This window comes from Acipenser ruthenus, chromosome 13 (assembly GCF_902713425.1).
Source record: "Acipenser ruthenus chromosome 13, fAciRut3.2 maternal haplotype, whole genome shotgun sequence".
NCBI classification, from domain to species: Eukaryota; Metazoa; Chordata; class Actinopteri; order Acipenseriformes; family Acipenseridae; genus Acipenser; species Acipenser ruthenus.
In genome coordinates, this window is record NC_081201.1 from 12,196,829 (window position 1) to 12,211,320 (window position 14,492).

Below are 14,492 nucleotides of genomic sequence, written 5' to 3' on the forward strand. Positions count from 1 at the left end.
TAGACCAAAAAAATTACGTTCATAGCTATATGAAACTACAGGCATCAGATTTTGACAAGGTAGCAACATTGGACGCTTATACAGCAAATGTTGATGAAGTAGTAAAAATGTACGTTACACAGGGACAAACAATAAAGGCTAAAAATTGGTACATTCCCAGACGTCTGGTAACCCTAGTCATGCCCACCATCTCTTGTATGACACAGTTTCGATACTACGATGACGTTATCTGTGTAATTGCTGCAGAATACAAGTTGTATGCAAACTATTTAACAAGAAGTCTTTGTGTTTTTTAATGTCATTTTTTTATTCATCATTTTGTTATATTGCTTCATCAGTTTATGATGACACAAAAAGCAACACATTAAAACAAAACTTCTGTTATACTATAAACACGTTTTTCAAAAATAGTTATAAGGAAAACTTTCAGGGATTCATTTTTCGTGTCTTTTTTTTATCTAAGTACAATTAATTCTGTTACATTCTCATTTAGGTCCTACAGAAAAGTTATTCATTTTAAAGAGGCAGTCGTTATTCATTTTAAAGAGGTCGTTTTTTGGCATCACAGACAGGGAATGCTGTATCTCTGTGTCCTTGCCTGATAAGACAAGCGACCATTGAATTTCCAGACTTAGCCATTTCGGTTGCGGTTTACCTATTTTCGACAAAACCACATCGACTTAATTATACTACACATACAAACTGCTTTAAAATAAACGTAATACCCTTTAATCTTTTTGAATCCCTGTTTTCGTGTATGATAGTCGGAACAAAAATTGTTACAATTTTTGGGGCCGGTATTTCAAAAGCAACAACAAATACCTTTCTCTCACACTGTACGGAATTGGTTAATGCTATGTGTCCGGAAAAAATACCTCTTTGAATTATTATCCTATCAGGTGGGGTTTGGAAGATATGTGGTTTGGATTAAGTGACGGTGTAACAGGGTAAGGTCTGTGCTGCCTATCTGACACATGCGTGTTCCTGCAGGGCCTGCAAGGGGTGAGTGTTATACAAGGGGATTGCTTTCTACAAGGGGTGAGTGTTATACAACGGAGGTTAAATTAAACTGTTCAGTCATGCACACTATGCAGGGAAATTAGTATTAGAGGTGTTTTGAGAGGTGCATTATATAAAAGGCTAATTCTTAGGGACAACCCTTACTGAGTTATAACAACCTAAATAGGAGTTCTATTAATATAATTAATTAATGTAAACTAGAGTAAATTAAAGACATGTAGGACCATTGCCATATTATGGTTTTAAAATACTGTTCCATGCTCCAACATTAAATCATGCATTCAATAACTAAATCTGATTGTAATTAAATGAAATGGCTATGCAACAAAATAACACTCTTCATAAAATCAGCAAAGTGTTGTTAATGGTTTATTAATTCATTGATAACATTTTTGCTGATAGAAATGTTAATCAAGACATAGCATGTCAGAAGACTGCATTAGTGCATCATCTTTTAAATGCCACATTCATTTGCATTAGTGCTCTTATCATCTTTTAAATGCCACATTCATTTGCATTAGTGCTCTTATCATCTTTTAAATGCCACATTCATTTGCATTAGTGCACTTATCATCTTTTAAATGCCACATTTATTTGCATTAGTGCTCTTATCATCTTTTAAATGCCACATTCATTTGCATTGGTGCTCTTATCATCTTTTAAATGCCACATTTATTTGCATTAGTGCTCTTATCATCTTTTAAATGCCACATTCATTTGCATTAGTGCTCTTATCATCTTTTAAATGCCACATTCATTTGCATTAGTGCTCTTATCATCTTTTAAATGCCACATTCATTTGACCATTGAGATGCAGTGCTTTCCTCTAGCAGGTTTCCATTAGCATGCATGATACAGTCATGTACAGTAGAGCAACTGCTTCACGATTTCTCCCACCGGCCACTCATCCTGTGAATATTATTCCCCAAGGGTTGTTTTAAAGAATTCATAAATATATACGTCTTTCCCTTGCTACACAGCCTATTCTATAAGTAATATATCTGCCCCGATTAATAATAATCTGCTGAGTCAGCTCAATCCAGTGTACTGGACACAGGTAAATTATTATTATTTATTATTTACACATAGCAGACACCTTTTTCCAAGGCGACTTACAGAGACTAGGATGTGTGAACTATGCATCAGCTGCAGAGTCACTTACAACAATGTCTCACCCAAAAGATGGAGCACAAGGAGGTTAAGTGACTTACTCAAGGTCACACAGTGAGTCAGTGAGTGAGCCGGGATTTGAACTGGGGACCTCTTGTTTGCAAGCCCTTTTCTTTAACCACCACAGAAGCTCGTCACTTACTTTCCAGGTACTGTCATGAAATACCACAGATGCATGGTGGTGGAGTAGCTCAAAGGGGAACACAAAGAGCTAATGTTTCAGATGAAATCTGTGCCACAATTATTGACCATGTTGTCAATCATGGCCTTTCCATGAGAGAGGCTGGGCAGCGGGTCCAGCCCAATCTCAGTAGATCAACTGTGGCGTCAATAGTAAGAATATTCAAGAATGAGAATAGGTAAGTGTGACATGCTGGCTGCAGGGAGGAACTCAGACCAGAGAGAGAGAAACACACAGACAGATGGTGGTGATGAGAAACTGAGTGCAAATGGTAGCACTCAGCGTTTATTAAACGAAATAAAAGGTTTAAACAGACAGAACACAAAACAGGACACTGCACTTGCGGCCAAAATAAACAGGTAAACAAAAACGAACAGACACTTAACAAACAGTGAACGGACAGACAAACGGTGAGTGAAGCAAAACAAACGTTTCTTTCTTTCTTTCTTTCTTGCTTTCTTACTTTCTTTCTCCTCTCTCTCTCTCCCGTTCTCCACACACGAACACCCAACCCCGGGTGAAAGAAATGTGCATCTATAGATACTGTTGTGCTGGGATTCAATTACTAATTAATTATTCACTTGAATCCCAGCACGTGAATTCATTACGTGCAACCCCGTGCTCACATATTACATTTAACCAGCACGTGAAGTGATTTGTGCCCTCCTCGTGCCTAAATACAAATCTACATTTTTAAATACATGTGAAACACAGACCCGTTTATATCCCGTGTACCAATGACTATACACCAACATTTACACACGCAACACGCAACATACAACATATAACACACAAATGCACACAGGGGCGGGGCACATTGCCACAGTAAGTTACAATGCTATACCACACTGTATTTCAGTATTACTGTACTGCATACAATACAATATATGTGTAAAACAGTTGTTCTGTCAATGCCCTTCATGTGACCATCAAAATGTCACAGTTTGTACATATTTTCTGTATTTATAGAATTCAAAGACAACCACACACTGGTGACAGAGGTAAAGTCTTCACTGTGGCACAGGAGACTGCCATAGTGGATATGGTTGTTGCCAACAATTCCATAAGATTGCAAGAGATCATTCAAGATCACAACATGTTCAGAAATGTCAACAGTGTGAGTTTGGTCACTATTGATCGGATCCTTAAAAGACACAAAGTGGGAATGAAACAAAGGTCCCATTCCAAAGAAACAGTGACAGTGTGAAGGAGACTAGACTCCAGTATGTACAGATAAGGGTTTGTCACTGTAATGCCTTTTCTTACAGTAAAACATTGCATTGCATGCAGCTGGAATATTTTACAATGTATTTACTTTATGTATACATAAATACTGGAGCTTGAAGAGGCTGTGTGGTCCAGTGGTTAAAGAAACAGGCTTATAACCAGGAGGTCCCCGGTTCAAATCCCACCTCACCCACTAACTCATTGTGTGACCCTGAGCAAGTCACTTAACCTCCTTGTGCTCCGTCTTTCGGGTGAGACGTAGTTGTAAGTGACTCTGCAGCTGATGCATAGTTCACACACCCTAGTCTCTGTAAGTCGCCTTGGATAAAGGCGTCTGCTAAATAAACAAATAATAATAATAATAATAATAATAATAATAATAATAATAATAATAATAATAATAATAAACACAACACCCCATGCATTCATTTATGTGGATGAAGCCGGCTTCAACCTTTCAAAATAAGGAGACGAGGGAGGAACCTCACTGGTAATAGGGCCACCGTAAATGTGCCAGGGCAAAGGGGTGCAAACATCACCATGTGTGCCGCTATCACCAGCGATGGTGGTCTTTGCCACATCCCTACAATTGGCCCATACAATACAGAACGTCTCCTCACATTTCTTGATGCATTGCACCAGAGAGTGGTACCACCAGAAGAGAGAGGGCTGGTGAGGCCTGACATGTCCCGCTTCGTCGTCATATGGGACAATGTTGCTTTCCACCACTCCCGTCTGGTTACTGAATGGTTTGCAGCCCACCCACGAATGATGATGCAATTTCTCCCTCCGTACTCTCCTTCTCTCAATCCAGTCGAGGAATTCTTCTCTGTGTGGAGGTGGAAAGTTTATGATTACCGTCCCACATGACCAGATGTCCCTCCTAGATGCAATGAATGCCGGTTGTCTGGCAATCACTGCAGAGGACTGTCAAGTGTGGATGCGCCATGCAAGGAGATTTTTTTCCTCGCTGCATTGCAAGGGAAAACATCCAGTGTGATGTTGATGAAAACATGTGGTCTGATCGACAAGAATGAATGCACTGAATGTGGTGTATACTGTATTTGTGTTGCCTTTTTTGACATTGCTTTGTTTTTGCAGTGATTTTGTTAGCTTGATGTATTTTATTTTTATTCTCTGTATATACAGCATCATTGAATTTGTAAAGGACAAAATGGAAAAAGGTCAAATAAAGTCTTTTGTTTCTGGATATTCATGCTCTTGAGTGACATTCTTTCTGCATTGGTCATCTTTGGTAAAATAATTTTAGGAAAAAAGAATACAGCCCATGCTGTGATAATATGTTTACTTGCCTTTTATGGTACATACTATAATTATAGTATCAACAAATGGCACAGACATATAAAAGAGGGTTAACCATGTTAGGGAATATTGATAGTTGTAGTGAGTGAATATTTATTGGGCCATTGTGTAACGATTGATTTAAATAACTTTTCATTAGATAACAAGTTGTATGTTTTGATGGAGGTAGTTGATTTTGTGTCATGTATTTAATGTTTTGAGAGTCTTAGTGCATTTTGCAAATGAAATGTGTCATTTTGGCCAACGTGTTTCAGTTTGGGGCTGCGTGTTAATTGTTTTGAAAAAGTGAATTCTGTTTGGCCAAATGTGCTCAAGCAATTGAGAAAAACTGTAATATGTTTGGATCAACCTCTTCCACAAAACGTCTTTCAAAGAATTAAAAAGGGACACTACTATCTCTCCAAGAGCAATTTGAGAGCTGTACAGAAAACATGGTTATTTGAATAAACTAAAATGCCTTTTTACATACATGGGTATATGTCCTCCAAAAACCAATGGTAAGTAATCAGGCAGCAGGGAGGACATTTCTTTCTTCAAGGCAGACATTTTATAAATGTTTAATCCCCAGTAAAGTAACAGTAGTTAATACAAGTATATTGTGGAGAGGGGAACTAGTACAGTGCCTAATCAGAGACAACCAAACTTCCATAAATCCTAAAATCATAAGCATCAATGGGGAGCAATGCATGGATGTTACCAAAAATAGAATACAAGTGCTGATGTATGTGTTTAGGAGCACTTATTTGCACATCAAGTTGCTATTCATTGGCAGTGCTGTAGGAGGGAGTGTTTGGATTATGTTAGCCCACAGTGGCTTTGAGTTCCAGCTACTGTGACATGCTGAGGGAGCGAGCGAGAAAGAGAGAGAAAACTGCAGCAGATCAGGATCAGATAGCAAAGAAAGAGAGAGAGGGAGAGGGAGAGGGAGAGACACCAATTAAAACATTGGCGATGGAGATGGAACTGCCTCCAACACACAACAAGTAGACGACCCTGCACAACTCCAAGCAGGATCTAAAGGAGGAAAAGATATCACATGTTTTTTGTACTGGGAGATTGTTACTTAGCCCAAGTCTAGCAGTGGCAGTGGTGTGTGCAATATTGTTTTTTTTTTGGAGGGGGAGGAAAGGATTGAGCTATAGTTGAAGATTACTCTTGCTTCACTAACATTACTATCGGGGGGAGACCTGGAAGACACTGCAAGAGGACTGATGGAGATGAACAAGTTCAAGGGTTTTTTATGCTTCTGTCTGAAATGGATGGATTGGTTTTATCCATAGGTGTTTAAAATAAAAAACAATTATAAAGCCAGACGGAAAATGGGAAGCTTCAGCTAGAGAAGAGGGGATACGAAGTAACTGAAAGGTAAGCAATTACCAGTTTTACTTCATGGAACTTTGCATGCTTGCAGTTTCAGTGGTAACCAACATTTCGATTGTGTCTCATTTTTTAATGAGCTTTTCTCAAGATATGTAGGATTTGCAGTGAGTTTCTGAAACTGGCATCCTAGCAACTGCAGGATGTAAAACACGAAAGTAGAGCATCGTCACTGGAAATACCCCTTGTAATTCCAATAAATCAGTTAAATATGCCAGAAGGTTCTTTAGGGGGTTCTAAAAACTCTTTATAAGGAACCTGTGTGTGTTTGAAATACGTTAAGTGAACTCATCTTATGTAATAGTATAAGTCAGGTCCTGGGATTAATATAAAGCGTTATTCAGTTACAGTGCTGTGGCCTGAACATATCTGACACTTTGATTTAGTGTGTGGGTCCAGGTACACTTTTTTATCTATGTGAACACTTTGTAATAAGAAGATGATTTAAGGAGACTTAAAATATTTTCTTACTGTCAATTTTCTATTGTTTTATGGCAATTTGTCCATAACAAAAAGAAGAAAAAAAGGCGCATTTTCTTGTGGATTTTTATTTTAGTTTGGTGTACTACAAATGTTTGAATTGAAGTACTCCAAGCTTTTTTTTATGAAAATGCACACTGTCAAATGAAGATAACCAATCATGATTGTAAATTGGTTCAGATAATGTGAATGCTAAAATAATGTTAGCTTAATTTTTCTTAGGCCATTTAGTGGCTTGTGGCTCAGTAGATGCTTAATGTGCATTAGAAACAGGTCTGTCTGTATTCTATTAGAAGAGAATTAGCAGCAGAAGATGTGGTCAATTGCTATTAAATCCAAAATAACAAGAACATGCATATGAAACATAATTTAGGAATATGGTATGCCTTTCAATAGCTTTTAATATCCAGAAAATCAGGAATCACAGCCACATTTCCTCTCTCGTCTATCTTTAAAATGTAATTGGTGTGCACAATGAATTGAAAGTTTGTAATTTCAGTGTGAAATTCTACATTTACAAATACAATTTGAAAGTGGAATTTGACACAGTCTACTCACTTTGGAGTTCTGTTATTGTAAACTGCATGTCATTTAAAGTCCAAACTGTAGCAACCATGGAAAAAAATTAAAAAATAAATCATATACTCTTTATGTATTGTCAATTTCGTATTTCTACATGACACATAAAAATGTACAATATGCTTGGAGTCTACTGCTGTTTCTGACACATACACATTATCAAAAGGGTCTGTTTTTTGCCCATAATAAGTAGTTATGTAAAGCTCTTGTTGTGCTTTGAAACATTAGCAATACTGAGTGACTCAGCACTCATCGACTCCTCTAAAATGTTTAAAAAACAGATGGACAGAAATTAATTTCTAAGATACAGAATCAAACATTCTTGAAATGTATTTATGTTTACGACTGTAAGTCGCCCTGGATAAGGGCGTCTGCTAAGAAATAGATAATAATAATAATAATATATGACTCTAAAAAAAAAAAAAAATACATATATATATATAATGCTCTGTATGTTAAAGGAATTATAAAAATATGGTTCACTTGTGCTATATTTAGTTATATTTAGCCTTTCAGTTAACTTTGTTTTTTATTCAGCCCTGATGATTTGGACCTGATGAGACAGCAACCCCCCCACTGCACAAAGCTAATGGAACCATTCATTAGAATTAACATGAAAGCAGACACAAGTTTATTTTTTAAATGTATTTATTTATTTATTTATTTATTTATTTTTAAATTGGGAATGCCACATTGAAGATAATTGTAAAAAGTGAAAATTTGACATGGTCTTCACCCACTTTGCCTCAGGGGAGCCCTCTAGTGGACAGGCTTGGTTTTGCTGAGACCGGTGTACTGGGAGCTGTGTACCTGTGTATTAATAACATTGTGCATCTACAGTGCGGGCTGACATTGAGTAAAGCTCTACCATTACTGATAGAAGTAAAGCTGATTTCTGAAAGTTCCAGTCTGTTTGGTTTATTAAAGTGTGTCATTAAAAGCAATATCTGATTCTGTGAAAAACAGAGTGAGGGCCCTGTGTTGAATATGGGCCCTAGCTCACTCTCTGAACAGAATATAATCATTGTAACAGTATAACACTAGGAAGAAAACAATCAGTTGCAAAACAGGGCTCTTAAGTATAATTCTAAGGAGATTCCTTTTAGGTGAAAAATATTCAGATTGCTTTATTGCTTTTTAAAAATATGTATTTGCCTTACATGACATTTCTAAGAGACTAATCTGCAGAGGAAAACACCAGTTTTAATATAGTATGTTACCATTATTACAGCTACAAACTGAATCACATGTCATTCAATGTTTATCGGAAGACTACTAATCTAAAGGTTGTCATGGTTTGACTGTGTCCTTTATCTGTGTGCTCTGGAAAGGTACTAGACAAGCAGCAACAGAGTTCAAGAAGGAGTCTTCTCTCTTAACCCACAAGCCGAGGACGCTTCCCCACACCCCCCTGTGACAAGCAAGCCTCAAACCTGCCCTCGAGGGCAAGGAAACTGCTCAGCCTCCACGCAACAGTGATGACACTTGTAATGAGAGAGTTTTACATGAAAAACTAAGACTAATTCCAACTTCACACAAAAACAAAGATTGATCCCAAACCCACTGCATTTTCATTATGATCTGCTAAGAATTCGAAGGCAAACGCACATTCCAATGTTATTTTGCGTACTTATTTGTAAGGGGAATGAGAGAAATAACCGATGCTGTAAATCGTGATTTATCATGCATTCATTTAACTGGCTGCGTGATGCCAGGCTGGAGTTCAGTTGCCTTTTTGTGTAGGTGTTAGGCCCTAAAGATGTGTATGTGGGATTGAGGCATTCACGCACCCATTCCACTATTCTTTTTGGTGGGAGAGTTTTAGTAAACAGCACTACTGAGTTCTGGAGCTATTATTATTCTTATTATTCATAGTCTTATTCATATCTTATTATGTATTTTGCAGAAGTATATATTTTTTTTTTATTTAACTCGACGGTTTGTTTTATACATTGTGGTATGTACAAATGCTTTGCTAATCGTTTACCAAATGCTAGTTTCCATCACTAATTTAACCGATACAAATGCATTACAGTTTTTCACTATATGAAAATGCCTCTTGTACATTCAGAAGGAAGCAACCAGACAAGTTATAATGGTTTACTTTTTAAACTGAAGGTAAAAAAATGTTGAGTAAAATAATGTATTTATCACATAGATAGCTTACATACGTACCATAGTCTCCATGTAGGCTATGCCTTAATTAATCTATTATGAATTGAAGTCCATGTGAATTGGGCTGCCTTACCCATCTTTCTACCTTATTTTGAGAATGACTGTTCACAAGCAGTGTAACGCTGGATAAGTGTGGGAAATTTAATTTTGAATTCAAGGATTTAGGGGAAATTACAATGTGTTCAATTCAGGTGTAACCCACATGTTTCATTTATATAAAATAACACCAGATAGGTGTTTTTTTGCTGGATCACATTTTGGACCTTTCATTCTTTTAAATCCAACAACAGAATGACTGCAATTCACACTGTTCCAAATTAGACTTGATATAAAGAAAGCAATTTCCTTAATTCAGCTGTTTAAATATACTCTCTGTAAACCGTGTACCAGTGAACATTGTAGCACAAGCATGATGAAATGATGAAATCACAGACCTTAGAATAGATCATCAGTGGCAACTTTATACTAAAACTAAAGGCTGGACCGAGCAATTCTTTCCTAACCCTGTAATGACCGTTCCTGTATCACACATGATACCCATGATACAATGATACAGTGCTACAATGATACAATGATACAGTGCTACAATGATACAATGATACAGTGCTACAATGATACAATGATACAGTGCTACAATGATACAGTGCTATAATGATACAGTGATACAATGATACAATGATACAGTGCTACAATGATACAGTGCTACAATGATACAGTGCTATAATGATACAGTGATACAATGATACAGATACAGTGCTACAATGATACAGTGATACAATGATACAATGATACAGTGCTACAATGCTACAGTGCTACAATGATACAATGATACAGTGCTACAATGATACAGTGCTACAATGATACAGTGCTACAATGATACAATGATACAATGATACAGTGCTACAATGATACAGTGCTACAATGATACAGTGCTACAATGATACAATGATACAGTGCTACAATGATACAGTGCTACAATGATACAGTGCTACAATGATACAATGATACAGTGCTACAATGATACAATGATACAGTGCTACAATGATACAATGATACAGTGCTACAATGATACAGTGCTATAATGATACAGTGATACAATGATACAGATACAGTGCTACAATGATACAGTGATACAATGATACAATGATACAGTGCTACAATGCTACAGTGCTACAATGATACAATGATACAGTGCTACAATGATACAATGATACAGTGCTACAATGATACAGTGCTACAATGATACAGTGCTACAATGATACAGTGCTACAATGATACAGTGATACAATGATACAATGATACAGTGCTACAATGATACAGTGCTACAGTGCTACAATGATACAATGATACAGTGCTACAATGATACAATGATACAGTGCTACAATGATACAGTGCTACAATGATAAAGTGCTCCAATGATACAATGATACAGTGCTACAATGATACAGTGCTACAATGATACAATGATACAGTGCTACAATGATAAAGTGCTCCAATGATACAATGATACAGTGCTACAATGCTACAGTGCTACAATGATACAATGATACAGTGCTACAATGATACAGTGCTACAATGATACAGTGCTACAATGATACAATGATACAATGATACAGTGCTACAATGATACAGTGATACAATGATACAATGATACAGTGCTACAATGATACAGTGCTACAGTGCTACAATGATACAATGATACAGTGCTACAATGATACAATGATACAGTGCTACAATGATACAGTGCTACAATGATACAGTGCTACAGTGCTACAATGATACAATGATACAGTGCTACAATGATACAGTGCTACAGTGCTACAATGATACAGTGCTACAGTGCTACAATGATACAATGATACAGTGCTACAATGATACAATGATACAGTGCTACAATGATACAGTGCTACAATGATACAGTGCTACAGTGCTACAATGATACAATGATACAGTGCTACAATGATACAGTGCTACAATGATACAGTGCTACAGTGCTACAATGATACAATGATACAGTGCTACAATGATACAGTGCTACAGTGCTACAATGATACAATGATACAGTGCTACAATGATACAATGATACAGTGCTACAATGATACAGTGCTACAGTGCTACAATGATACAATGATACAGTGCTACAATGATACAGTGCTACAATGATACAATGATGCAGTGCTACAATGATACAATGATACAGTGCTACAATGATACAGTGCTACAATGATACAATGATACAGTGCTACAATGATACAATGATACAGTGCTACAATGATACAATGATACAGTGCTCAGTCACCTCTCTGTAGGATATTGTTTGTTTGTTTTTTTAATCGAGCCTCACAAGATAGAATGTTTCATATGCAGTACATTATGTGCTGCCGGACAGGAAAAATAAAAGGTGTTTTGTACAAGAAACAAAATCTAGTTACATAAATATAGTAGATTTTCTCATTTAAAAAATGCTTGGGCATAACAGAGCTAGCAACTGAGATCTGCTGACACTAGATGTGGCAGGTTTCTTTGACCTAATAAGAAAAAATAAAAAAGTAAGCCAACAGTATGATTTAGAGACCTCTTCCTTCATTCAGTAGGTTTTTATTTAAAAAAAAAATGGTGCCACCATTTATACAATGTTTCAAATTATTGCCATTTGCAGGGTACTCCTAGAATGATTTATAGTTTAGTTGTTTTATAAGCAAGGCAAAAATACTGAAGCTACTACAAAGTAAAACACAAAATCACAGCCCATTGCAATAAATCAATCAATTAATAAGCCTTTTGCAAAGCTTTAGAATTTTTTTTCATCCTTTACTTTTGATTGCTTTAAGGTTAGATTTTTCTCATAGCAGTAAGATGCAATTCATTGTACACTAGCCCTAAGTAGCATCTATCATGGGTACCTACCAAAAACATTTTTACTCCAAAATGTATAAATTAGCATAGGTGAAACATTGTGCCAGTGGTCTCCTGTATTATTGCTGCTGACTACCGACCTTAGCACCAGGCTTGAGTGACTGTGTATAGAGTTGAAGCAAAATCTCTTAAACCTAATTCATAGGGCAAGATTTGTTTCACAAGAACACATTTGTTCAGATTGCTTACAGAACAAAGTTACAGAAAATTACAAAATGCCTGTTTGGATTATCATCTACTGAGGAATGTGTTGAACTCCTGTGGGATACCGATATAGTGAATCCCCAATAGCAAACAATATAAAACATTCTACTGGTGAGAGCCATGCACTGCCTCTGTGGAATTCAGATTCTTCCTAGAACACCATGTAGTGTAAAATGTGCGAGAGTAGGGTGGCCTACTATAGATTTACAACCAGTATTTTGATGATGTACTCTGCTAAACATGTTGGGGTATTTTCAAAGGAGAGCCGCTGGAGGGTACTGCTATACACCATTATTTCGATTTTTATTTCTGCACCGATTGAGAATTTTCTGAAGGAGGCTGTGTGGTCCAGTGGTTAAAGAAACTGGCTTGAAACCAGGAGGTCCCCAGTTCAAATCCTAGCTTAGCCACTGACTCACCGTGTGTGACCCTGAGCAAGTCACTTAACCTCCTTGTGTCCTTCTTTCGGGTGAGACGTTGTTGTAAGTGACTCTGCAGCTGATGCATAGTTCACACACCCTAGACTTGTATCTTGTAAAGTGCGTTGTGATGGTGGTCCACTATGAAAGGCGCTATATAAATATTATTATTATAAAGCTGCAGAAAACACAGCTGGAATCGATCTGCTAGTTTGGTTCATTAGTTATTCAAACGTTTTCTTTTTGGCGGAATATATAATGATCTAAGAATCTGTGTATTTTCCAAAGACCAAAGTGGTGGATAATTTTAACTTCCACCAGTTTTCTTTCCACCTGCTTCAGGATATATATTCCAGTATAAAAAAGAGTGACAGCACTTCAGATCAAGTCACCCTGACTTTCAACATGAATCCTATGTTAGTAGCAGCTAATATTATCATTGAGGAAACACAAGATAATACAAGGAGAAGGGGGGGAGTTTATAGACAGCATAATTTTAGGCAAAAAATAATTTTACATTACATTAGATATATGTGTTTATGTTAATAATAAATGAGGCTGCGTGTATATGCGCAGCTGTCTGTTAAAGTAAGGCAATGTAGTGGAAGAAACACACACACACAATATACACACACCCACGCACGTGCATATATCTGTACGTACTGTTAATTAATCACACGCCCACCAGGTACACATTTCACGTTTTACAGATAGCGCGGATAGTTAACAGCTTTCAAAGCAATTACAGTTGATGTGTTAGTGAACTACTTTTCATGTTAAAATGGGTAGAAAAAGAAAAACGTTATAAAATGAAAAGCGAATTCCATGTGTAGATGACAATGCCTTCTCAAGACAACGGCAGCATCACTGTTTACATTCTGAAACAATCCATCGCACTGACTTCCCAAATCTGAGCCGTGCTGCTTCTCGGATCCTCAGTGTCACCAACGGTAAATTGTTAATTAAAAAGAAAAGTTTGCTTTTTATTGGGGGATCAGAGATCATGGTTTCATAAACTCTGAGGTGGCGTACAGTGTTTTGAGTTCATGCAGTTCTACCACATTAAATTCTGTTTGTTACCACAACATTAAACTCGTTTATTTTCAATGCTTTTTTTTCTTTTTTTTGCTGTCCACCCGCCGGCCAAAATTTATTCATTCTTTATTCATTCTTAGTCCTCAAATAAGCAATTTGGACAGTTTTCAAAACAATTTTGCCCTATTAATACACACTTTTTATTGTTATTATGAAAAGCGGAAATCAATTATTTCAATAGAACTTAAATAACAACAATGTGTTTACAATTATAGCATTATAATATAGATCACAACATATTTTTTTCAAATGGCAGCATTATAATAACAGTATAATACTTGCGCAGGCATATCACTTTTTAGAAATTATTTTTTTGTGTGATAGAT

The 14,492-nt window shown here is 36.6% G+C and overlaps 1 protein-coding gene across 1 annotated transcript in view; it reads left to right on the top strand.

Annotated features, from left to right (window-relative positions):
- The first annotated feature begins 5,686 nt into the window (after positions 1-5,686).
- Positions 5,687-14,492, top strand: part of LOC117418304 (ATP-sensitive inward rectifier potassium channel 12) — a 47,099-nt gene continuing 38,293 nt past the window's right edge. The window contains exon 1 of the mRNA XM_034031223.2: positions 5,687-6,286. The gene's annotated coding sequence lies outside the window, so the exon portion shown is untranslated. The remainder of the gene's footprint in view (positions 6,287-14,492) is intronic.